Here is a 27,142-nt window from a genome sequence, read left to right as displayed (position 1 = left end):
TCTGAGCATCTCCAGAAAAGCTGCCTTGTCTTATTCCCCAGGAGGATCTTTGTCCTCCTTTTGCAGAAGTGATGGATTCCTGGACCGGCTCTGCTGGGCTGGAAGCAAGGGCTTTTAGGTTTCTGGTTGAGGAACTTAAAATGGAACAATTTACATCAATTCCTACAAACTAGACTTTGTAGCCATTTTCTATGCATGGAAGCACATTTCATGGGAACCCTCGGGTGATGAATTTTAAAGCATTTCATTCCCAAACACTAAGATGTTTTAAAGACCAGAGCCTGTGGGACTGGGGATGGGGTTCATGTCTGGGGGCAGTGTCCCCTTACCCTGAAGGAGAGGGAGATGCAAGACCTTAGCTTCCTGGTCCGGGTTGTTTGAGCCAGGGGTGATCATTCCTTTCAGCTCCACCCAAAGGCTCAGAAAGACTGAAACAGAGCTGCCTCCCAGCAAGCTCGGTCCCTGGCTGTCTGCGGGAGGTAGAGATTTTGTGTATTGTTTCATTATCCAACAACAAAGAGCTAATAATGAAGATAAACAGATGTGACAGCACTCTGTGTGAGAGCCTGCCTCCTAGAGCAATTATCCTCTATCTTTGGAGGAGGCACAGAGTGTTTTCTGGCATCAGAGCTGGAGGTTGCCAAGACCTTGGTCCTGAAGGGACAGGGCACCTAGCACTTTGTAGACTCAGGAGCCCTTTGCCTTTCATTTTGTACAAGCAGTTTTTTTCCACTTATTTTTTTCTGGTTATGAAGTTAATATGCAATAATAATAAAATTCAAAACTCAAAAATAAATAACCAAGAAAATGAACCCCCCTACTTAACGCCTGCATAGACAGATATTGTCAGTTTGGTGTATAATTTTTCTTCCTCTCTGGGATTTTTTTTTAACTTGGGTATTATATGAATACATACATATTTATTATTTTTAATATTTTCAACAAAATGAGATCAAATTATAGGTTGAGCATGCCTCATCTCATGGTTCAAAATGAATAGTTCACAATCTGAAACTATCTGAGCAATCTGATGTCACAAGTGGAAAATTCCAACTCTCACTCCCTCTCTGTAAACCTTGTGTCACGCACAGAAGTCTTTCAAATACCAAATAAAACCGTATACAGTTGAGAATATTTATAGAGTTACTTCATGTATGTTCTATATGAAGCATGGCTTTTTCATTTAAACTTGGGCCACAACCACCAGATAAATCTCAGCCAATATTCCCAATTCTGAAACAATCAGAAAGCCGTACCACTTCCGGGGCCAAGCATTTTGGATGAGGGGTCTGTAGCCCATATAGAGGCTGTAAATGTCTCTACAAATGCGACCTCATCTGGAGCAATGTGCCTGACATGTTGCGCCTTGTGAGTTGTGCATGCAGCGTGATGGATTCCGACACTTGTGATAGATAGCCGTGGACTCACTGAACTCTAGAGTAGTTGCTGGTTCCCACCCCCGAAGGCAGGGGTGGAGTGGAGTGTCATAGCTATTTCCCTGATAGCCACTGGCATGCTTCTGCAACACAGCTCTGGCCTGGCTAGGAGGCGATGCTGAGCATCAGATGTGAGTAGGAAGTGTGCGTGCATGTTCATGTGTGTGCAGGTGTATTGCATGTGTGTTCACATGTGTATGGAGGCCACAGCGTCATTCTTCAGGAGCTGCCCACCTTGTACTCTAGACAGGGTTCCCTGGCTTGGAGCTTGCTGACCAGGAATAGGTTATGTGGCTACTCGCAAGCGCTAAGTATCCACTTGTCTCCACCCCCAGGCCTGGTGATTACAAACGTGTACTACCATACCTGGCTTTGTGGTGCTACATTTAAATGGTGCTGGCTGTGGGGTCTGCAGCCGCGTGGGCTTGTTGCTGATGAGCATATCAGTCTGCAGCTTCATGCACCTCCATTCACATGTGAGCATACAGTTACAGCCTGACACAGACCCTCATCTGTAGTTCTCAGTCCTTGGTTTCAGTTACCCATGGTCACCTGTGGTTCTAAAATAGACATATCTATCTGGATCTGAGAAGGGGGCATAGATGGAGAGGAGATGGAATATTCATGTAACATTTTAGAAGAGTGTTGTAATTGTTCTATTTCGTTATTAGTTCTTTCTGTGCCTAATTTGTAAGTTGACTTTTGTCCTTAGGCACACACATTTAGGAAACAGCATGTACAGTGTTCATAGTGCCTTGTCTTGGGCATCCCCTTGGCACATACCCCACACATTATTTATACGTATATTTGTTTTCACCGTGCTACTTTTAGAATTATGAACAGGGGCCAGAGATGAAGCTTAGGGAGTAAAGAGTGCTTGATGCACAACCAGGAGGATCTGAGTTTGGATCCCTCCCACCCACATAAAAAGTCGTGTGTGGCCTATTGCACATGTAACTGTGGCATTTGAGGGCAGAGAGACAAGAGGATTTCTGGGGCTTGCTGGTAGCTAGCCTAGCTCCAGGTCCAGGGAGAGATCCTGCCTCAAAGTAAGGCAGAAAGTGGTAGATAGTCCATGCATGCACTTATACTCTCACACAAATACACACAGAAAGGTAAAAACGTTTGTCATGTGAAGTACAGATGGTGAGCAGTCACAAGCCAGATTCTTGTACTTCCTAAGAATTTGAATTTCTTCTTTACTGTTGTCGCCTGTCTTTCTGCTGATGGGCTCAGTGTTTTCTCATCACTTTATTGGTGTGTTTGGCATATCAGGGCTATTTCTCATTTGTCATAGACATGGCAGATATTTTCTTCAGGTGTCTTTGTGTTTTTCAACTCTGTTTAATGATGTCATTGGCAATGCGAAACCTTGGGATTTTTGTGGTATCCAATCTATCAAGCTTTTCTTTTTATGGCTGCCAAATTTTGTGTCTTACTGAAAAGACATCCTTACCTTAAGTGCAGATAGATAAACACTCTCCATTTTTATTTTCATTTATTTTTATCTTAAGACAGGGTCTCATGTAGTCCAGGTTGGCCTTGAACTCTTTGTGCCCCAAAGATGACCTTGAGCTCTCGACCCCCCCTGTCTCCACCTCTTGAGTCCTGGTGTCACAGGTTTATGGCACCATGCCTGGCTTCCTATTTCCTTTTTGTACCCAACAGTTTTACATCCACCTCTTCTTTTATTCATCTGCGATATACTTGTAGATATGTTGTGAATTAAAGTTTTTTTTTTTTTCCACATAAACAGTTCCCCGATGTAATTTATTAACGAGCCATCTCTGTATCTCTGCTTTGATATCTTATTTTTTCCTTTTGGTGATAGGGGTTGAATCCAAGGTCTCCTGCGAGTAAGCCTGCCCTCTACCATTGGGATACCCCAGCCCACTCTTCAAGACGTGGGTTTATTAGATAATCCAAGGGCTTGCACACGTAGACTGTGAGAACTTGTCACTTTCTGCATTGTGATACAGTGTAGAAACAAAACACAAAGGCAACGTAAATATGCAGGGACTCATTTTGGTTGACATTTTGTGGGTCCAATCCACCATGGAGGCAGGAGCTTAAGGCAGCTGGTCACACCGCATCTGCAGTCCAAAGTGGCAGGAGGTGAATGCTGATGCTCAGCTGGCTTTCTCTCTTGTACACAACCTGGGACCTGCACTCATAGGATGGTTCCTGACAACAGTGGATGAATCTTCGGCTTCTGTTGACCTAATCGCGATAATCCCTCACAGATGTGCCTGGTGGCTCGCTCATCCACCTGGTGATCTCAGATCTTTAGGTTCACGGTGTTAATCATCACAGCATGTATCGGCTGTTAGTGTGGTCATGACTTTCCTTGTGAGACTGTCATGGGGTACCCTTCCTGAAGTAGTTGTGACATCACACATCCAAATTTAATGGACACACCATGGCTCATATTGTTGACGGCAATGTCATGTATTATTTCAGTGTCACAGCCTCTTTGTTTTTCTTCTTTTTCCATTTCCCCTCAGACTTTCTGTTTTGTGGCTTTTGCTGGCAAGATGTGAACAATGTCTGTTCATCCCAGATGGGGCACCCATGGCAGACTGAAGGAACAATTCCACCCAAGTCAGGCTGAGTGGACCAGTGAGCATATTGGGGTCACTTACGGAGCATGGGTGACTCAAAGGCAGGTGTCACTGAAAAGTCCACCCCAGCATGTGTATGGACTTCTGGGACCACGTCTTGTTTGTAGGCAGTTGGCCTGGTGGGAGAGTTAGTCGCCACAGCTATTACTATTCATATAACCTGGGAAAGCCCCTTGAGAGCCTGGCAGCTCCCTTATCTCCCATAGTCTTTACCATGTATTCTATTGGCAGATAAGCTGTAGAGTACGCTAACTCACCTCCAGCCTGCCCGGGACTTTGCTGGGATGGCTCTGTAGGTTGGTACAGGCCAGAAGAGATGCCTTCTGAGTCTTTTCATTCTTCACGTCCTTCGCTAGGGCCTTGCGGTGTGGTCTGAATATAGTTATTCATCTTTGGTTAGGTCTCCAGGCAGACTGCCCGGCTCCTGTTGCTGTTGTTACCGGGATCACCGCCTTCCCTCACCCTGTTTTCTAGCTGATTGTTGAAGTCACTGCAAATTTGTGGGCTTCTGCACATGGGGACTGGTCACCTTGCTGGTGTTTGATTGTTGGTTACATGGCTGGGGACTCCCTTGTCCGTTCTGGCCTTTCCTGTCAGATGTTTGCTCCTTTGGATACTCGCTCGCTCACCGTGGTGAGAGTCTTGGTTACTTATGTGCTCCTTGGGGGCAGCCCTTTGGCTTCATGGTCAGTGGACATCTTCTGACATGAGCCTGCATGCTCTCAGCAGCCTCCAGGCCACTCTGTCCATTCCAAGTGGTGGTCAGAAGGAGAGATTTGTTTCTGTGCTGTTGGAGCGGGCTGTAGGGAAGGAGTCCTGTACTAAGGCTTCTCCAGGCCAGGGCAGTGGTCTGACCAGAACCTGTCATCCATGGACCCTTAGCGGCTCTTTCTACATTCTGCTCTCTAGGAGAAGCAACAGCCAGGGCAACTCCTTGGGTGATGTCAGTGGATATGTAGTGGTGATGGTGAGGTGATGGTGATCAGCAAGCTGCTAGGTGGCTCCTGATGGCCTCTCCTTCTTCCACACAGCGCCGTGGCCTCGGCACAGTCAGGAAGAAGTGCACAGGATGTAAGCATGGGGACCAGGAGAGCAGTGGGTCAGCGGCTATGGAGGATCAGGGAGGTAGATGGACCCCACCATGGGACTGTGATGGTGGTTAGCCAGAGGAAGACCCCATTCTGGCTGTGCCAAGATGTGTTTTCTGGCCAAGGAATTCACACCCAACCCCATTCCTCTAGGGAACTCCCAGACCTCATGATGCATCACCCTTGGTTGTTTCCTCTGTCTCTGTGGCTTTGGTGTTAGAGCATCCCCTGCAGCAGCTACCCATTGCTGCGGGTTCTTAGTCGCGTCTCCTGGACAATGGTAGGTGTTACTCTTGCTAATTTAGATCCCTGAGACATGTCCCATTCCGTTTGCTTTCTTTTAAATTTTATTTTATTTTATTTTTTTACTTTTTAAAATATAGAATCTTTCTGTAAGACATTATAGCTATTAATACTGGTTCATCATCATTTATATTTTTTAGTTAAAGTGTTTTTAATATGTACGGATATTTTGCCTACATGCATGTCTTGGGCCTGAGGAGGCCAGCAGAGGGTGTTGGAGTCCATGGAACTTGAAAATCAGATGGTTATGAGTCTCTGTGGGTGCTGAGAATTGAAGCCAGGTACTCTGAAAGAGCAGCCAGTGCTCTTAACCACTGAGGCATCTCTCCAGGCCCTCTTCACCAGCTTGTGAAGAATAGAATCATATAACAAAATCAACCAGCTCACCTGGCCTAGCCCACCTGGTCTCTAGCCCACCTGGTCTCTTTAGGATGTCTGTATTCAGTGCTTGGCCCCTTGGGAGCTGGTTGCTGGGCCTGTTAGAAATTAACCTCTTTCCATCAGTGGGGATCAGTAGGGCAACCTGGCTCTGTGCTGCCCACTGCTGGGCAAATGTGGGGTTATTCTTCCTATTACATGGTCTAAATTCATGGGGTCGGAAATGTGATGGGAGAGGAGAGGAAGCTGGCCTGGAGGTGTGGGTCCAAGCTTGGTGCCTATGGTTTATTTCATCAACATCCTATCTACTGGAAATCTACTCATTGTATGATTCCACAGGATGCCTCATTTTCCAACTTTCTTCAGTCTGGATTCTTCTGTTTACAGAGAGGATGGGGGTGGGGTGGGGGTGGGAGAAGAACTGTTGTCCAGGATGTCTCCAGACAATGGAGGCCAAGCTTGGCCAGCTTTGTGGAGGGCAGCCAGCAAGAGGACCATGCTGCCCAGGTCCAGAGCCAGAAGTGCACATGGGAAGAACTGGCTTCTGGGATGTGGGAGGCCTTAGGAGACATCTGCAGAGCTGGCAAGGGAAGAAGGGAAGGAGACATGCCCTCATGTTAGGGGGTCAATGAAGAGACTGGCCCTTTTGACTCCAGGGTCTGTGAGCCTAACCGTTAAGTGGGAAGATCAAACTGGAAATCGATTGAATGCTTCCAACAAGACAGTCAATTTGGGAATGGTGTAAGAAGTTGACTATGGGTTAAAATGTATGCCCTAGATCAATTTGACTCTTAATGTGCTTTTCAGAATGGCCTATTTTCAAATGAAATGTGATGGATATATGGTTAATCTCATGTAGCTAAAATGCCTCTAAAGAAGGAGGAGAGGGTGATGTCACAGAGCTATGGACAGGTTGCCTAAGCAGAGTCTCCTTCTGTTTTGCTGTTGGCTGCTGGGGCTCTGGGCTGCCGTCTGCTGAGCACCTGAGGCACCTACCTGCAGGCTGCGGGTCTTGGCACTCAGAATTCCCATAACTCTGCATCCTTTCTCCCTCCCTCCCTCCCTCCCTCTCTCCCTCCCTCCCTCCTTCTCTTCTTTCTTCTTTCTTTCTTTCTTTCTTTCTTTCTTTCTTTCTTTCTTTCTTTCTTTCTTTCAGATTCAGGGAATTAAACTTAAGGTCTTGCCTATGCTATGTATGCTCTCTACCATTAGGCCAGATCCCCTCCCATTTTTAAAATTCTGGGTTACCCAGGCTGACCCTGAACTCCCGATTGAGTGAGCTCTGAAACTCATAATAGAAACTGTAGTTAGTACCTTGGCTAGAGAGGAATCTGCTTTTTTTTCCTGGGCATTTTTGTCTGAGTGTGGAGGCCTCCCTCCCTAGGGCGCTGTACATTGCTGGGTATTTTCTGGGGCTACCCAACTTCCCTGGTGGCCCAGCCCAGATGCTTGACACCAAGGATTGGTGGGTCCCTATCATTCTAAAGGAGATCATTCCTTGGCCCGCTGAGCATGAGTTCTGCTTCATTGGACCATTCCTTCTAGTTTGGGTTGGGTTCTAGAACTGTAGGGCAAAAGCTGAGAATGGGGCAGGTGGCTTTTTGTGACATTGAAGTTGGCTTTGCCGGCTACCCCTCAACCGGGGAGACAGCACTGTTCCAAGCAGGGACTTGGCCAGCACAGCCCGGTCAAGGAAGCAGCCTTGGCCCTCCTGTGCCCGAGCATTGCTTGAGGACAAGAAATCAGGAGTGATTGCTATTAGGGATCCTGGTGCCCATCTGGTGCAGCTCTTCGTGTGGGTGAATTCAATATCTGCCCACACGCACATCCTTTCTTTTGTCTCAAAGTGTGCACTGGCTCTTTGATTTTCAATTTTAAACCCTTATCTTCTGACAGCTGGGCTGACCCGGAGGGCAGTACTGGAAATGGGCTGCCACTGCAGTGTTCCTAATGGGATAGGTTTTATTTCGGATGAGCGGACGGTGACAACCTTTAACTACCTCTCTGTGACTCTTCTCACAGTAGCCCACTTTCCTCTCATTTAACGAGAGCCACATGATCGAAGCCTGCCTCACAGTTCTGCCCCCAAGGTGGCCTGGGTGGATCCTGGCTCATCAGCTAGGACCAGGGTCGAATGGGCCAGCCACAGTCCAGGCAGTCTGGGGCAGAGGAGGAGCCCTGCATCTGTCCTCAGGACCCACGTGACTTTCCACGACCCAGAACAGGTTGTATTCTGGTCAGAGTTGTTCTTGCTGCAGGGTCCACAGGCTTTTGAGTTGTGCAAATCCTTCCCGGATGGAGAGTCAGGGAGGAGAGCCACGCAAGGTGCTCACTGTGGTGTCTCAGCATTTAAATGACTTGTGTTTTGGGGTGTCTTAGCATCAGGAGAGTAGTACTCAGGAAGGATGGGGCAAAGGTGCCTTCCCCCAGCATGACTCAGAACGTTTGTAGAATGAAGTGTCTTTTTAGCTTAAGCCCAGGAGCCTCAGGGACTCTGTGGCCTTAGTCTGCTTTTCTCCAGATGGGCAGGTATGGATTGTGTGTCTCTGTTTGAATCAGTCCTCAAGGAGTCTGCCTGAGTGTCGGAACTTGGGCTGTTGACGTACAGAGAAGAGACTTTCTGAAGTCTATTTCAAAATCCTTATGAGGGGGCTGAGGGGTGTTGCTCTGTGGAGAGGGCTTACCCAGCGTGCTCCAGGCTGAGGGATCACCCCCCACCACTGCACAAATAAGCAGTCAAGCAAGTGAGCCAACTTGTTATGCTGGTAAAAATTCCACCTTGTCATTGGTGGCAATATTCTCCTGTGTCCTCTGTCTGCTGTGACGTGAGTGTGAGCCTGTGCCCATGATTGGCTGGTACCCTGGATCCCATGCAATGGGCTTAGGACTTGGTCTTGTACCACCTGCTCACTTACAGTCTAGTTGAGAAGGTCCCTCGTGTTCCTCGGCTCTCACTGCAAGCTCCCGGAGAGACTCTTCCTGTGCTTCTCCCAGCTGGTCCTCTGAGGTCTTGTTCTTCGCATGGGGAATTTTCCCTTTGGTTGGTCCAGGCTCATGGTTGCCCCATCAGTGGAGGATGAGGAATGAGTTGACTGACATGGCTCTCCTCTGTTCTTTCATCAAGGATTGTAGATGTAACAGTCTTATTAAATAAGAAACACAGAGCCAAATGCAGAGTTAAAAGCCCAAGAGGTCAGAGCAGTAGCTAAGAACTGATACTAAAAACCCTTTCTTACCCTTCACTGCTGCTGTCGTCCTTCCTCTGAGAAACAGGCCTACTTCCTGTGTCTGTCTTTTTATTGACTTTATGTTCTGCCTTCTTATTGGTTGTAAACCCGACCACATGACCTCCTCGTCACTGCCTATCTATACAGAGCTCTAGGTCTCTGTGGTTGGTGTTGAGATTAAAGGCTTGTGTCTCCATGCTGGCTGTATCCTTGAACACACAGAGATCTGCCTGTCATGTGATTGAGATTAAAGGTGTGCGCCACCACCACCCGGCTTCTGGTATGGCTTGCTATTAGCTCTGACATCCAGGCAACTTTATTTATTAACATACGAATAAAATCGTATTTCAGCACAAAAAAATATCACCATAAAGGATATTTTTATTTTCTTAGTTTAAAAAATTCCAATAAAATTTGTGTAACATAACCCACCATCTGCCTCACTTTTATCTGTAAGGTTGGTGTGCTGAAGTGCCTCCTTCCTGGTGTATGTGAGTTGCTGTCATCCTTGTGGAACATTTCATCTTTATCCACTCAATCATAACTATTCATTCCTCCCAAGTCCCCAGCAGCCACTGTTCCACCTCTGTCCCTATGAACCTGACATCTCTCAGCACTTCATATAAGTAGACTCACATGGTGTCTGCCATTTTATGCCTGGTTCATTTCACTTAACACGATTTTCTCAAAGTTTATCCCTACGGTAGCTGTGGCAGACTGCCATTCCTTCCATGTACATTTGTTTTTAACTGATACATGAAAGTCAATACATTTGTTTTTTTTTTTTTACAAACAAAAACTATGTATATAAGGTACTTGTGTAGTGTTTAGATACAGGTATACACTGTACAAAATTTAAATCAGGCTAAACATATCTATTTTCTCAAACAAATGTGATTTCTTTGTGATGAAACTTTCAAAAACCCTTCTAGCCTTTGGAGATGTACAGTACATTATGCACATTATTATTTTAATAATTCCTCATTGCTATCTGGCTTTCCCTTTTAAGGTTGAATAATGTTTAACTTTATGTATATGCCACAGTGTGTTAATTTGTTCATCGGCTGGGTACCAGGAGTCGTAGCTCATGTAGTAAAAACAGCCCAAGAAGCAAGAGAGGGCTTAATCTCATCTGCTTGTGGTCTCTGAAGAGACACTGTCTTTGTGGATAGAGAAGCAGGGTGGGGTATTCCCTCCTGCATCCGAACACTGATTCCCACAAGCATCCGAGTCTGCTGAGTGCAAAGACTGCAGATGAGCTCCACAGTTGGTTCCTCAAAGAAAAGTAGCAACCTGTGTGTTAGTTCTGGCTTCTCCGCTGGGCTTTGCAGAATTCAAAGACTGGGCTTTTCATAGAAAAGACTCTGTATCCGTCCTGGAGCCTGTGTGCTTCCAGGCCTTCCAATGGATGTAGCTGTGTGTTCAGAACTGGATGGACCTCTGGAACCATCCATTCCTTCCCAAAGCTCTGGAAACAGAAAACGGAGTCTGCAAGAGCTGGTGTGGTCATGATCAGTTGCACTAGAGCTTGTGAAGTCCCTGCCTTTGAAGCTCCCATGTCAGATGAGGATGTTGGTAAAAAACCCTCTGCAGTTGACATACCCAGAAATAGAGCTGAATGTGTTTAGAATTCTGGGAACCACCATCAGAGGCGTTAAAATGGGAAATGATTGGAGAGATGCAGTGGCAGGTGGGGAAATCCAGACTGGGTGACATCATTTTCAGGAGATGTTCTCATGGCATCTGATCACTGTGGACTGAGGATTGTCTTCTTTGGGGACACACACGGCAGTGACTGACCATCTGTCAGGTTTGCTCCCCAGGTCTCTTGGTAAAGCTGAGCTGGTGGTGTCCATCCTTAGATAGGCAAGATAAGGAAGAGAATCACAATGTAAGATGCTCAACACCACCAGGCAGCAAGTGGAAGGTGCCAGTAAAGGGAGGGGCCATGGGTTTGGCACAGCCTGACAGATGTGGTAGACTGTCAGTGGGGGTGCTGCCCCCAACAGGTGTGGTGCATTTTGAGGTTTAAAAAAATCCATCAATATCCTGTGTCTAAGGAGTAGAAATGTTTCTGCCCATGGAAGGTGGCTGGGATGGCGTTTTCCACATAGTGGGCTGTGCTCAGCGCTTACACCATATAACCTGGGTTAGCTGAGGAAGCTCCACCATACTTCTCTGTTATCACTGGCCACTTGTGAAAGGACACTGTGCTTTCATAGCTGGGTTCTAGAATGTTCAGAAGTCCTATGGAACTTTTTCTTTTTCTGTTTTTCCTGTGGTCACATCCATTTCAAGTTTTTTCCCTATCATTTGCCTATCAATGTCACTGGTGGTAGTTTGCCTTCTATAAAATGGGATCCACTCTTACTCGAAACTTAAAAAAAATTAACATTTCAGAATTGAAAAGTCTTGGGTTTAGGCTAATATCTCAGTGTCATTCAGCCTTTCAAAAAAAAAAATCAGCATCCCCAAATGATGTTTCACATTCTGTGCTTTTTAGAAAGAAACAATATTTCTATAAAACATCTAGGTTTTGTCTAGGACCCTCCCCCCGCCCCCATACGTCGATGCTTAAAAAGAATCTCAAGCAGACAAGGTTTCAGTTTTGGTTTCAGCTGAGGCTGGCTGGCTGGCTGGCTGGCTGGCTGGCTGGCTGGCTGTGGTTCTGGAGCGGTGGCAGAGGTCTGTTGTGCTCCAAGGAGCCCAGGCAGGGTCCGGCAGTTTGGACTTCACTAGCTGCCTTTCTGCTGTGTTCAGGCACACAGGAGCCAGGGAAGGGCAGCTACAGCTGGTTTAGGGAAGAAAGGACACAGCCACCAGCCCTACATCATTTTGCTTCTCTGGAACAAATAAAATTGTCACTTACTCACACTGGGGTGAGTGCCTATGGCTTGAGCTTGTCTGCCACCCTGCCTGGTAGAGATAAGATGCCCAGGCCCACTAGAGATATTTCGGTGCCACGGTGGAAGACATTTAATTTAATACACCCCACGATGCCCCCCAATACTCATTTACATTTCTGCCATGAATAACACCGTCTTGTTTTCTTTGGAGCTCTGTGCAGACTCCTTTTTCTTTCTTCATTTTAATGGAGCATTTAAATTAAAACACACAATGTTGGAGCCATTTGCTAATGCTTCACATTTAAGAAAACAATAGGTAGTTGTTGCGGCGTGTCCCTCATCACCTGCACACAGTACAGCATGGCCTAGAGGACAGTCCCCCTGGAGATGCTCTGATCCTAACCAGAGCAGCAGCAGCTTGGGGGCAGATCACAGGTTCCTTTCTGTGTAAGTGGCAGAGGGATGGAGATGGATGCTTTCCCGGGATGGCCACTCTAAGTAATGAGGCTGTGGAACTGCACGAGCCAGACATCACTCAGAGTCTCCAGATGGGTGCAAAGAGAGAATGTATTAGTTTAATGCATTTCTGAAGCTCATTATTATATTACATTATTATAGATTATACTATATATACAATATTATATATCATAACAAGTATTTCTGAAATTCAACATAGTGATTTTTTTTTAAAAGAATATTTTTGTTTTCTTACTTCTGTTGCTATATTTGTTTAAATTGTTTTCAAGACAGAGTCTTGCTCTGTAGCCCAGACTGGCCCCGAAGTGGCGCTCCTCCTGCCTGAGTGCTGGGATTACAGGTATGCACCACCATGCCCAGTTTTTGCTGTTAGTTTTATGACAGTTCTCTCTAATGCTGTACTGGTTTGAGACATTTAACTTCTCTGAAATGGGTTTGAGAGAAAATTATATGAAGTAACTTTGGTTGCTAGTTGGAAGACAGGAAAGTGTTTGCAGGACTCGTACTTGGGTCTCAGAGAGGCTTCCTCCTGCTCATGCCATGGCATGTGAGGGCCAGGCTGACTCACGGGCAGAGCAGAGGATTGTGTTTCTGTTTCTCAGATGGTAGGACAGAGCAGGAAGCACAGGCCTGTCCTTGCCTGCTTTGAACCTGACCTGTGGGAGCTGGGGAGGAGTATCAGTAAGTATCTTTGGGTGAGTGGCTAGGTGCCTCTCCCTGCAGGCCTGAATCTTTGATTTGGGATCCGCCTGCAGTCTACAGAGTGCCCTGGTGGCTAAGCCTCACGGAGCCTCATTCCTGGCCTTTCTCATTCTTCACAGGCAGTAGTAAAAGGCCACAGGCTGCAGAGTCAGGGGTGGTCTGTGGCGCCTTCAGCTCAGGCCTTGTGATATTCCCAGGCGGTTCTTTCTTAGTTTTCTTTTTTTCAAATTTCTTTTTTTTTTTTTTTTAAAAAAAAAATTCTTCTCTCATCCATTACATCCTGATGATGACTGAAGTTTCCCCTCCCTCCCTCCCCCATTCCTCCTGGCCCCTCCCCCACCTCTCCTTTACTAGAGGGCCACTTTCCTCCTCCTTTCATTTCAAAACAAACAAACAAACAAACAAACAAACAAACAAACAAACAAAAAACAGGCCTCCCAGGGATGTCAACTGAATGTGGATTAACAAGGTTAAGATACAACTAGGCACAAGCCCTCTTATCAAGGCTGGATGAGGCAACTCAGCAAGAGGAAAAGGGTCCAAAGTGCAGGCAAAAGAGTCAGAGACAGCCCCACTTCCACTGTTAGGTGTCCCATAAGAACACTCAGCTGCACAACATAACATATATGCAGAGGACCTAGCTCAGACTCATACAGGATTCATGTTACTGCCTGGATGGCCAGGAACCAGGGGCAGGCAGGACAGCCCAGACACTCAGACATGATATTCTGCTATACTCAGAGACCAGTGTCTAGCCCAGCTGTCATCAGAGAGCATCACCAGCAACTGATGGGAGCAGATGCAGAGACCCACAGCCAAACACTAGGTGGAGCCATGGGAACCGTGCAGAAGACTATTGTAGGAGTCAGAGGGGTCAAGGACACTATGAGAGCATGGCCCACAGAGTCAACCTAGCAGGGCTCATAGGAGTTCAGAGAGGCAGAAGACTGTTTTTTCTTATTCTTCCTGTCCCAGGGAAACATGAGAGGAGTTAGCTTGTTTCTTGCAGGCCTTCAAAGGGTTAGGGAGCATCCTTTCAAGTCCCTGCCTTGTCTCCAGACCTTTATGCTTATTCCCTGGGCCTTTCCTAGATGGTACCTTGTGACCTTGGGTATTTACTTCAAAACTACAAGGAAAAAATTAGAGACATGCATCCTCCTCATTCATTCATTCCCTTGTCACTCAGCAAATGTTGGTTGAATACCTACTGTGTGCCAGGCCCATGATAGGCAAGCCATAGCTAGATTGCCTATCAGTACAGCAGTACAGTCTGGGACAGGGACTATTGAGTTTTGTTATTTTCTTAGTTAAGTTAAGTAAAAGATCACAATCAAAAGCAACTGGGGAGGAAAGGGTTTATTTGGCTCACATGTCCATTGAGGGAGGCCAAATCAGAAACTCAAGGCAGGAACTGAAGCTGAGGCCAAGGAGGAACACTGCTTATAGGTGGTCTTTGCTACCTGTCTTATACAAAAAAGACCACCCATCCAGAGGCGGCATCCACAGTGATCACTTTTGGTCAAGAATTTCTTGACCAGAAGGGATCGGCTTGGTCAAGTGGCTCAGTAGCTGAGGTTAAAGTGTGCTGATCCCCAAACCCTCCTACTATGGCTACCCTAGTTTCTTGTCAGTCCACAGCCTCCATGTTTATGTGCTGGCTTTGTCTCCATAGTTGTCTGAGGAATGGCATGGCAGGTGAGGTTGTGGTCTAGTTCATGCCTCACTGGGGACCATAAAACTACCATTCAGCATGTGTTCCACCTCTAGGAGCTTGTCAGGCCACAGTGCCTTTGCCTGGCCATTCTTTATTCCTGGATGCTGTGGACCACCCTCTGACTTTAATCCCGGAGTGCAGTTTTTCAAGGCAGTCCCTGGGGAGCTGTCCCTGGGAGGAACTGTGCCCTACTGACTCCTGGTGTGTTACCACCAAGAGCTGGCATGGGATAACTGGTCAACCACCTGTCTTCCCACAGTAGTTTCTAGATAGCTTCAGTAAATGCATCTGCAGTCCCAGTGTATGCTGGGTGCTGGGTGAGATGATAGGGTTCTAATAGAAGACGCTCTCCTTGCCTGTGCAGTTTGTTGTTGTTAAAAGATAGACTGGGCATACAAGAATTTATAAAGTTTATTCAACTAAATAATGATTGGGGAAGCTCCAAACTAGAAGAGGCTGAGTTCTGCCAGGCAGTACTTACCAGGGGAGGCTTTTTCAGAATAGACATGGAAATAATGCAAAGTAAACATTTCATTGGTTACAACTACACAGTTGCCTCACTTGTCTAGCCAATTGGAAAGCTCCTAGTTGCAGAATTAAATGTGTTGGCTGCTTCTGATTGGTTGGAATTTAATTCAACAGATATTTATAGGTGTGAGCCTATTCTTGGTTGTCAACTTGACTACATCTGGAATTAACTAAAATCTAAGCAGCTAGGTACACCTGTGAGGGTTTTGTTTTTTCCTTATTTAAATCATCTGAAGTGGGAAGACTCACTTTTTTTTTAAATTTTATTTTATTTTACAATACAATTCAGTTCTACATATCAGCCACGGATTCCCTTGTTCTCCCCCCTCCCGCCCCCCTCCCCTTCCCCCCAGGGCACCCCCATTCCCACCTCCTCCAGGGCAAATCCTCCCCCAAGGACTGAGATCAACCTGGTAGACTTAGTCCAGGCAGGAGAAGACTCACTTTTAATCTGGATCTTTTGAGGTGGGACGATCCACCTTTAATCTGGGCCATACTTTCTGTTGGCAGCCCTATAGAAGACATGGAAGAAGGAAACTTGCTCTCTTTGCCTGCTTGCTTCTGCTCTCACTGGCAAGTCCATTCCTTCACTGACATTCAAGCCTACTTTGAAATTTTGATGTATACTGAAGACCAGAGAAGACTTCCAGTCTCCTGGACTGAACAACTACTGGATATTTAGACCTTCTGTTGGTAGATAGCCATTGTTGGACTGGCTGGACCACAGCCTAGAAGCCATTCTAATAAATCCCCTTCTGTATCTATATATAGATTCATTCTGTCTGTTCTGTTCCTTAGAGAACGCTGGGTAATACAATAGGCAACAGCTCAAGTTAAGTTGTACTTAACATTTGCAAAAGTCCTGTGGAGCTTTACTACTTTGCCTGCTCTGGGCAGGCTTGGTCATCATTTTAACTGAATGTCGTCATTGTAACTTCGGCTGTCATTTTCAAATTTGAGAATAATTATACCAGTTGCAGCATAAAGGCACCTAAGGTTTGTCCTTTGTGTTTGGAGTTGAAACCCCTTCGGCATATTCTGTCCTGTGACTAATGCCTGCTCTAGGCTGACATCTTGGTGAACAAAAGGCTCTGTCCTCTTTTGGGCTTCAGTGACAGTCAATGGGCTCCATGTCATCCCTCTAGGAATGTCAGTGCTGTGGAACTCTGTGTGTACGTGTGTGTGTGTGTGTGTGTGTGTGTGTGTGTGTGTGTGTGTGTGTGTGTCTTTCCTTTCTCCACGAGGAAAGCCTGGAGGGGACCCTTTAGAGAAATGGCAGCTCTGGAAAAAGGTTTGTGATTTCCATTATGTCTGGACTGTGAATTATGTTATGGGAGACAGAGAGGATGAGGATCAGACTTCCCTTGCTCCCTCTTCAGTGTGCTTGCATGTCCTGTTTAGCCATTTCTGAGTCCAGGAAATCAGCTCACTCTCAAGCTTGGTTTCTATTAGGGTACAATCACATTAGGCCCATTGAAAGGAAAACAAGTTTTGAAGGATCTGTATGTAGGAAAGCACCACATAACCAACCCCCAACTATGGAGACCCTGAAGCAGTAGCTTTAGTCATGAGTGGTGCCTTTGGACCATCTGAGCTATGGTTTCCTCATGGTGTGCTTTGGTTCTTCTGTGGACACTCATGTGGCCTGCATTGGGGTGAGGCACTCTGGTTTATAGGCAGAGGTGACTGTTTAATCCAAATACTCTGATCCTTCAGTCACAAATACTGGTCTGCCTGTCACCTCCCCTCACGATTCAGCCTCCTGCATGGCTCTTCCTGTGAGCTCACCTCCAGGAAAAGGTATGAAGGTTTTGTCAAATGCTCTCTCAGTCTGTCATCTACTTCAGCTCTTGGTGAGTGAGGCTTTCAGTGAAGTCATGGCACACGTCCCATTCTCTCCAAGTGGTGTCCTAGTGCCCACAAGGGCCTGAGTGGTTGGGACTTGGCCACTTAGCACTTCATATCCAGAGCCCTGCTCAGGTGCAGATGGCCACTGTCACATGCTACAAACTGCCAGTGGGCCTGTTCTCTCTAGTGCATGTATACCATCTACAGACAGACACCCCACACCACAGACAGACACCCCACACCACAGACAGACACCCCACACCACAGACAGACACCCCACACCACAGACAGACACCCCACACCACAGACAGATACCCCACACCACAGACAGATAATTCACAGTACAAACACCCCATACTTCAGACAAATCCTGTACCACAGACAATTACCTCATATCACAGACAAACATCACATACTACAGATAATCCATGCCACAGATAAATATACCAAACCTCAGACATATCCTGTCCCATAGACTTATACTCCATACCACAAACACCCTATACCACAGATGAACACCCCATACTACAAACAAACACCCCCCATCACAGATAAATATCCATACCACAGACAGATATCCTATAACACAGACAAATACCCCGTACCACACACACATGCACACATGCACACTTATTCTCTGTCCCTAACCACACATCACACCTACACACTTACATGCCCACATGTACATACATTGCACCTCACACTGAACACCTCACCATCATGGCATACACACAAAACCACATATATGAACCATACTGACTCCACACTCGATCGACCACATTCCACAACATACATCCTATCACACCACACACAGATCCTACAAGACATTCCATGCCCCCTCATCCACAGACAGGCCCCTTATGGGTTCCAGGGACTGAACTCTCAGTCGGAGTTGGCCTTTGCCAGCTGAGTCAGCATGTTGGCCGAAAATATTTTTTAATGGAAAAAAAAATACCCCAAATCAAAAAGCACCAGCTGCCAAATGCAGACAGGGAGTTCTCCTGTGGGTTCTGAACTGAGAAATCTCCAGTTAGGAGAAGTTAGGGGTCCAGACCAAGACTGGCATGGTCCCTAAGGCTTTCTCTACTGTCCCTGTCTGTCCCCGTCACCCTCTGTGAATATGGAGGAAGAAAGTGAAAACCTCAAGGATTCCCACTGACATTGTCCAGTCTGAAGAGAAAGGGGAGCAGGACAGAGACAAGGTTAGAAACCTGGTCCATGTGCACTGCCTTCTGGGAAAACTTAGCTCCATTTTCCGGCTTACTGGATTGCTCATAATTATGTCCATTCTGACACTTAGCTCCCTGAATACCCTATCACAATATATACTTTTGAAAAAAAAATCAAGTTTTCTTTTTCACTGGTTTTAGGTCTGTAGAAAAAAAATTGAGCATCAAGTTTCTAGTTTGCTGGGCGTCTTGTCGCACGCCCCCCCATTTCCCTCTGTTCTTCACATCTTACCTGGGTCACACTGCCCACTGTGATGCCCGCATAGGATATGTTATTTGCTGATGTCCACGGTGTACTTTGTGACTCCCTCTTTGTGTTTCTCTGGAATTTGACAGAGTTACAGTGATTCATCTAACTTACCCCTTTTTTTTTTTTTTTGTTTTTTGAGACAGGGTTTCTCTGCGTAGTTTTGCGCCTTTCCTGGAACTCACTTGGTAGCCCAGGCTGGCCTCGAACTCACAGCGATCCGCCTGGCTCTGCTCCGAGTCTGGATTAAAGGCGTGCGCCACCACCGCCCGGCTATAACTTACCCCTTTTTATGCAGACATCTTTGTTTCACTGACTTGCTCTTGTTATAGGAATGAATCTTGTCGCATCCTTCCTCCTCTTCGCTTCCCATGGCATGGGGGAAGGGTTAGCAGGTCCTGCTGTGGTGCTGGGGGGCTGCTCTGGGGAATGGAGTTCCTTGTGTCCCTCTGCCTCTCTGGTCTCAGCACTTTTCCTGTGCTTCCTCTGGGGAGCCTGGCACAGCTGGTCACTGCTTGGGCTCCCTTGTGTCTCACTAGAGTGTCCCTAAATCCCTTCCTCAGCAAAGCAGGCCCCACAGGGGGGAGCAGGCTGATCATTACAGCCTCGTGAACACAGGCCGTCTCCATGTCTCATCTCACCGAGTTGCAAGAGGCAGAAGGTGGCCATGTCCATTCCCTGGCTGTGGGTAGTAAAGCTCAGAGAGGTTAAGAAGCATGCCCAGTATCACGGAGCCTGGTAAGTGGCAGAGTTAGGACTAACCTCATCTTCTCTGTTCAGGAATGACCAGTGGCCCACTGGAATGGTGGCTGGCTATAGGGCATGACCCATACGTTGCTTGCACCAGAGAAGGAGCAATGCTGATGTAATTCCTTTCCCGCTCTGGTCTTCAGGACATCCAGGATCCCAAATGGGAGTCATGAGAGGCACTGCACCTCCTGGCTGGACGTTCCCCTTCTTGGCTCCAGCCAAGTTGGTCTCCTTTGTGTGGATCATTCTGGCGGCTGGAGATTTTTGTTTTTAGAACCATGAATGGGTGAGTTGGGTGGGTATGGGTGCATGGGAGCTGCCGAAGACCGGTCTTTAGAGAGGGAAGCAAGGTGGTGGCCATTGCCAGCTGTGCCGTTCCGTGATGGCGCATGAGTGGGTGATAGTGCGGCATTCTGCGTGTGGCTGTGGTCACTGCTCAGAGGGAGGCACAGGGTCTCCTGTACCTCAGGAGTTCCCATGTCACTTTAATGTTCCCGTTCCTGCCTGTGAGGATGAATAGACACGCGGTGGGAGGGGATCTTAGAGCCTATTTTTTTTCAGTAGGACAGCCACCAGCCCCCTCTTTGTTAAAACAGGAAATAGCCTGGGTGTGGGTGGCTCTGAGGAACAGGCTGTCTCCCTGCCCCACGGGGGAAGCCTGGCCTCTAGCATTTGGCTGTGGTGACTCAGAGAGCAGAACCTGCTCCAGCCCTCAAGGTCAGGCTCCTGTGTGGCAGTGGGGGCCCTGAGGGCCTGTAAGGAGGTCTGGGAAGCTTTGGCTCCACCACCAAGCTGTAGCCTGGAGCTGAGCTTCCAAGTCACACTCAAGGTTCCTGGCTCACCTTGTCACCTTGTCCCAGTGCAGGGATGTGGGAGGGGTTGAGCAGGGTGCAGCGTGTAAGTGCAGAGTGGAGGCTGTGGGTTGAACTGTGACTGAAGCATCCCAGATTCTGAAGTTGGGCTGCCTGAGCAGCCACTGATTTTTCTGAACACTCAGTCTGGGGGGTGGACAAGCCTGTCACTGAGTCCACACTCATTGGGTCACCATCAAGTACAGTTGTGAGTGTTGGGGGTATATACCAAGGGACACAGAAGGTGAAGACAGAGTCTTCTGCCCCGGTGGGCGATGACAGCGGTAAATTCTGTAGTTACTGTCCGAGGTGTGCGGTATAGGTGGGTGGGACACTAGCGGCATCTGCAGGGCCTCTGGGGAGGTCATCCATGTTGGTGTCCTACCAGAAGCTGGCCTGGTGGTCCCGAGGAATGGCAGTGATCCATGGAACTGGGGCAGAGCAAGGGACAGGCCAAAGGCCAGAGGGTATGGAGCCAGACAGAGGCCTTTCCATGCATCCTGAGGACTTGTACTCTGGGAGACAGTTGTGGTGCATGCAGCAGAGGATGATGGGACCCTACTTCTGGTTGATGTTTTACTAACAGCTTTAGGGAGATAATTCATATCTTATGAAGTTCACTCCTGTAAAGTATCCAATTCAGTGGCTTTAATATCTTCATGATGTTCGTCATTACCTAACTCCAGAGCATTTCAGTCACTCCCCACCTGCTGCTGGACTGTCTTTAAATAGGTGTTTGCAAGGCTGGAGAGATGGCTCAATGGTTAAGGCACTGGCTGCTCTTCCGGAGTCCTTGAGTTCAATTCCCAGCAACCACATGGTGGCTCACAACCATCTGTAGTGGGATCTGATGCCCTCTTTGGCCATAAAGTCATACGTGCAGATAGAGCACTCATACATAAAATAAAAAGTTTAAATAGGTGTTTGCTGGGCATTACCATACAGGCCTTCGACTGTCCTGCTTATACAGGGGACATCGGTCTGTACTGATGGGTGCACCCGAGAGGCCAGGCAGAAGGTACAGTGGACTAGAATTAAAGCAGGATCATGGGTGAAAACCTAAGAGATGGAGGTTGAGGCTGGGGTGAGAGGTCAAGGCCAGGATGTGGGATGGAGTTGAGGGTCAGGGGTGGAAGCCAGGGTCGGGGGTGGAAGCCAGGGTCGGGGGTGGAAGCCAGGGTTGGGGTGGAAACCAATGTTGAGGGTGGAAGCCAGGGTCGGGGGTGTGCTCGCTCAGGAGGAAAGGAGTCAAGAGGGATCCCAGATGGGTATCTAGCTGAAGGAAGGAGGCTGTGGGTGAAGCAGGGTCCTGTAAGGGGAGATGAGGCCCAGCCTGGGGCAGCTGAAAGGCAGTCGCCTGTAGATGTGCTCTGGAAGTGTTGGTTGGGGAGTGAACCCAGAGACTGGGGAGCTGACAGCTCCGATGGATGTTCTTTGGTCCATGGTCTTATACTAGGCACCATACACCTGACATGACAGCCCACCTAAGGTACGGAAGAACCTCCCAGTCCGAGGGTCTCAGCTCCCAGGGGTCGACATGGCTGTCTGGAAGACAGAACCCACTGTTTTGAGGGCTCACTGTTTCTAATCTTTGCTTGTCTGAGGATCCAGGGGCCAGATTATCCTCAAATGTTCCCCCACCCTCAATTTTTATCTGTCCGATGTTGGGCACTTCATTCAGCTCATGTGGAGATTTGGTGAACAATTTGTGACATTTCTCTGATCTTCTGTCTGTCCCTTTGACCATCTTGAGGGTGTTTCTAGAAAAGGAGAATTTTCCTCTTGGTATAAAACAAAGCCTAACATTCTCAAGAGCCAACAGAGCAGAAAAGGCAACGGGTATGAATGAAGCCATGTGGTGACCCCGGCTGCTCACGGAGTCCAGGTTGCTCCTGACACATGGTGATAGGCAGAGAGCGTGCAGGCCCTGACTCCACTGGGACTTAGCTCTGAGACTCGGAACCAGTGACTGACTGGCTTGGCAGGACAAGATGAGCATAGAATTCCCTCAGGCCTGTCACTCTGCATTGGACTCCCTCAGGGGAGGCTCTGTCACTGCCAGCTCTCCTCATGGGGCAGGTCAGTCTGGAGCTCTCTCAGAGTCAGAACGTCCCAGGCTGTTTGCCTGAAAAGGCCATGCATCTGAATGAGATTCCACTAGGGTCCTGGCCCTCTTCCCCGTGGGCCCCTCCCCACTCTCGGTTGGGTCTGGCTCCTGCCCCTTCCCACCCTGCACTCTGAGGTACTCCGGGTTTCTAGTTCAACACTTTGCCAAGTGCTGTGACACTTGGTCTGAACTTTTTTTCCTGTGGCTCTGGTGCTATTCTGGGTGGCCCTACCACCTTCAAGGCTTTCAGAACGTGGACAGCGAACGGACGCCCATAGCTAGAGTGAGGGTGGGGGGTCTGGTTCCAGGAGCATTTGGAAGGGACAGGGACATTGAAAGAGAGGCCCCTGTTGATCTGAGAACTTGTGACAGAGAGCAGTTCTGACAGTTTAGAGCCTGCCTTCCGGTGAGGGATGCAGACATGGCTACAGTCCATAAAAGATGGTTTCTGTTGGGACTGATAAGTGACAAGGAGCGGCTTTAAGCTGGGAGGGGTAGGGAAGGCTGGGGATGCAGATTGTGGATTAAACAGTGTGGTCAGGAAGCTGACCCCTGCCCAGAAGCATGGTGGAGAGAAAGGAGGGAGGGTGTGGATTGCCAAGAGAATGGTCTATGCAAAGGCCCTATGGTAGCCCCCCTGCTTGTCTGTTCAAGGACAAGTAAGGAAGCCAGATAATATGTGAGGAGAGCAGGAACAGTGCTGGGAGACCTGTGGAGTTCAGAGGTGGAGCCCGTGTAGAATTCATGGGGGTGATAGAAGGAGATGGGTCCAGGATGTCACGGAGGCTTCAGTCTGAGTAACCAAGGGCTCTGGCTGTCACCTGGATGGGATACTTTGGTGGAGACCAGAGTGTCATCAATTCATGCAGCAGGGGCCTTAAGTTGTCTTTCAGAAGAAGACTGAGTATGAGGGATTCTGAAAGACTCACTTGGGGCAGGGACGCCCAAGCGGGTGAATGGTATGTGGAGGAGACGCGTGCTCTTCAGCTATTGGAAGCTGGGTCATCTCGCTGTCCTATTTGCCTGCACCTGGTTCCATGCCCTGGTCCGTACAGTCCTGTTTGTGTCAGCTGGCCTGAATGACATGTTCTCTAGGTAGAGAAGAGGCTCCCTGAGTCTCCCGGGAAGGAACTGGCTGGGGACACCATGGCAACTGTAAGTGACGTCAATGCAACTGCTGACCTGTGTGGGTGTACATAGGGGTTGGGGGCAGTGATGATTGTTGTTGGGTGTTTCAGGGGCCCCGCTACCCAGCTCCCAAATAAATCACACAAGGAAGCTTATTTTTAATTATAAATGTCTGGCTTTAGCTTGGCTTATTTCTTGTCAGCTTTCCTTAACTAAAATTATCCCATCTACCTTTTGTCTCTGGGATTTTCCTGTTCTCTTACTTGTGTAAATCTTACTCTTACTCTGTGGCTGGCTGTGTAGCTGGGTGGCTGGTCCCTGGAGTCCTCTTCCTGCTCTGGCTCCTTCTTTTTTCTCTTCTCCCAGAGTTCTCCTTCTATTTATACTCTCTGCCTGCCAGCCCCACCTATTCTTTCTTCTGCCTCACTACTGGCTGTTCAGTTCTTTATTAGACCATCAAGTGTGTTAGACAGGCACAATAACACAGCTTTATGGAGTTAAACAAATGCAACATAAACAAAAGTAACATACCTTAAAATAATATTCTATAACAGATGATAGCCAGGCTCTAGCATGTGATGTTAGCCATTACAAGTAATAATTCCAGTGAGAAGGGCGTCCCTGACCTGGGGTCCCTGGAGGGCCTGGGGATAGAAGTTGGGTGCTGTTCCTCCTGTGCCTTTTCCAGTGGGCCAAGCCATCCTCTGACTAGCCTGGCTTGGCTGTTTCCACCTAGTCAGTATTCACAGTGAGGTGAGCCATGAGCCACGGTGGGCAGTACCAGAAAAGTGCAGGCTTGGGATGTGGGGGCCTACCTCTTTGTTCTCAGTGCCCTGTGGGTCAGGTATGGGGGAGAGGGAAGCAGCTGGCCCTGGGAACTGAGCTCTGTTGGCTGCTTAACAATTGTGGGGATTATAAGTGGCTAGAGTGGCCTGCACTTCCCTGTAAATGTGCTTCCTGGGTGGGCCTGGAGTGTGGCCAGTCTCAGAAAGAGGGGCAGGATGCCAAGGTGCCCAGGCAGGAAGGGTCGTCTGCTGGGAATGGTCTCTGAAGAAAGCCAAGTACCTAAGCCCTGCTCCAGGTGGCCCACCGTACGTTGCCCACCCCATCATTGGTGTGGATGGAGGGCAAGTGAGAGAACCATGGGGCCTTTGCAGCTGTCCTGGCTCCCAGGCAGCCTCCATTCTTCCATGGGGCATTCCTGGAGGAGGACTGTGGGTGTACTTTTAGCCTCAGGAATACACTGCAGGTGGCATTCACAGGTTAGTAAGGCCAGGTGTGCAGTGAGACAGTGATGGGTGCCTGTGTTCTGGAGACTGGCAGGCTCAGGGCGCATGGCCAGGATCCAGGGGAGGCAGCCAAGGTCAGGGCGATGTTTTCTATGAACCTGCTTTTTTTTTTTCCCTGAATGATTTTATCAACATATCCTGAGTGGAAGGTAATCCTGTTGATCTACATTCTACCTCCAGTGGAGACCATTGCCTTCTGTTCTGAGGTACACCAGTGAGCCCTGTCTCTTCCAGGTCATCATGTACCTCACTGACACAATGGCCTCCTCCTATAGCCTGAAATCTCTCACAGATTTCAGTGCCAGTGAGACAAGAGCCTGGGGATCTGCCTTTACAGTGTACCACCACATGCTTACCCTCTGACGTCACACATGCTTCTTTCCTACCCTCAGAATTCCTCCCTTTGTTTTCATTCTCTTTGTCTTCTCTCTCTCTCTCTCTCTCTCTCTCTCTCTCTCTCTCTCTCTGTGTGTGTGTGTGTGTGTGTGTGTGTGCAATGCGTGTTTACATGTGTGGAGGCACATGTGGCTGTGGCTGTGCATGCACATAAATACCCATGCACGTGCAAGCTCGAGGTTGATACTGGAAATCTTTCTCAGTGGGTCTTTTACCTTAGTCCGTGAGGCAGGTCTCTCAATCAAACCCAGAGCTCTCAGATGTGGCTGATGGTGCTAGCCACCTTGCCCTTGGGATGCTCTGTCCCTACCTTCAGATGCTGGAGTCACCCCAAGCTGGCACTTCTGTGGGTTCTGGGGTGTCTGAGCTCCCGCCTCCATGTTTGCATGGCTGACAGTTTAACCATGGAGCCGTCTCCCCGACTTTACCCCTCACGTTGGTTTGTTTGTTTGTTTATTTTATCTCTTCCCCTTTATGTTCCTTTCTTGGAGGCTGCCTTTGAGGTTTGCTGACGATAAAGAATTTTCAGCCTTTTAAAGCTTGGGCCCTGGTGAGGCCAGGCAGGTCCCAGAAGGAGCAATGAGTTCTGTGGGGAGCAGGGACATGTTGGGATCTACTACTAGGCTGGGTACAGAGCTTCAGGGGGGTCCCCAGTCGGCTTTTGAAGAATGAACAGAGCTGTGCTGGGGAGATGCCATGGGAATAAACAAGGGGACGCTAATGATGGCAGGAGTGTCGTCATGAAGCCAGGTGGGGTGAGGTTGTGGGGTACGACAGGGGGAGGCTGTGTGTATGGCACTGAGCCTCAGTCACCTTGCGCCCCATGTTTCAGAGCCATTGTCTTGTTTTACCATGTCTCCATCCTCACCGGGAAAGTCCCTGGGTAAAACAGGTTCCTCATGCTCACTGTGGTCGGTCAGACATGGGTCTGTTTTGGCCTGTGTTTCCCCAATCCTTGTCCTTAGGCATTATAGTGGATCCCAGAAGCTGGGGAGGCTCCAGCTGGGTGGCCTGCGTTATGAGCAGGACAGAAAATTTGTCTGAAGAAGTTGTAGGAGAGAACGCAGCAGGGGCCTGCCTTCAAGCTCAAGGAAGCATGGCTTCCCCGGGCAGCTCCTCCTTTGGAAGGGCAGAGTGCGAGGGGAGGAACCAAGGGCATGGGCGGGAGGGGGCGCCAACTCTGGGCTGCAGCATCCACACCGAGGCTCAGGCAGGTGTGCTGCCTTCCCAGGCTCTCCCCGGAGCAGAGCTAAGATAGAAACCAAGGTGTCTGTCTTCGCAGCTCAAGGCTGAGAGAAAAAGTAAGCCGCCGAGGACATAGTGTCTCCTGCCCAGCCGGTGGCTCTCCTCAAGCACCGGCACTTGAGCAAGGTCACTGTTCCTTTGCAGAGTCCTTGTTCATTGCATTTGGCAGAAGCATCCCATCCACATGTCGCAAACACTGTTTTAAGAGAAGTCACTTGAATTGCACAGAACTCTGGGCCTTGGGTCGTGTTTTGCTCCTCTGGGAGAGAAAAACAAGCTGGGAAAAGACATAGAGCCTTGATGTGTGTGTGTGTGTGTGTGTGTGTGTGTGTGTGTGTGTGTGTGTGTGTGTGTATGTGTGCATGTGTGTGTAAGTGTGTGTAAGTGTGTGTGTGTAAGTGTGTGTGTGTGTGTAGGGATGTGAGGTTGTGTAGGGATATATGGGGTATGGAGGGATGTGGGGGTGTGGAGGGATGTGGGGGTGTGGAGGGATAGTTTGATTGATTTCAGGGTCTTCCTGCAAAAGAGTTGGAGAACTCTATCCCTCACATACTCAACACAGCTCCAAACATAGGCCAGCTAGTGGTTTATGTGTGACTATGAAGGGATCCGCTGAAGATGTCAGGAAACTCGTGACCAGCTGCACTCTATATTTACAGATGTTGCCTGTTCAGGAGAATACCTGGGTTCTGACCCTGTCCTGAGTCTGTGAATGAGTGGATTGCCATCCCA

At 48.3% G+C, this 27,142-nt stretch overlaps 1 protein-coding gene across 4 annotated transcripts in view; it reads left to right on the top strand.

The window, feature by feature from the left end:
* Positions 1-27,142, top strand: part of Apba2 (amyloid beta precursor protein binding family A member 2) — a 232,879-nt gene that overhangs the window by 19,881 nt on the left and 185,856 nt on the right. The gene's annotated exons all lie outside the window — the stretch shown is intronic.

This window comes from Peromyscus leucopus, chromosome 1 (assembly GCF_004664715.2).
Source record: "Peromyscus leucopus breed LL Stock chromosome 1, UCI_PerLeu_2.1, whole genome shotgun sequence".
Classification (NCBI taxonomy): Eukaryota; Metazoa; Chordata; class Mammalia; order Rodentia; family Cricetidae; genus Peromyscus; species Peromyscus leucopus.
Note: the sequence above shows the minus strand (reverse complement) of the source record. Positions and strands in the feature narration are given on the sequence as shown.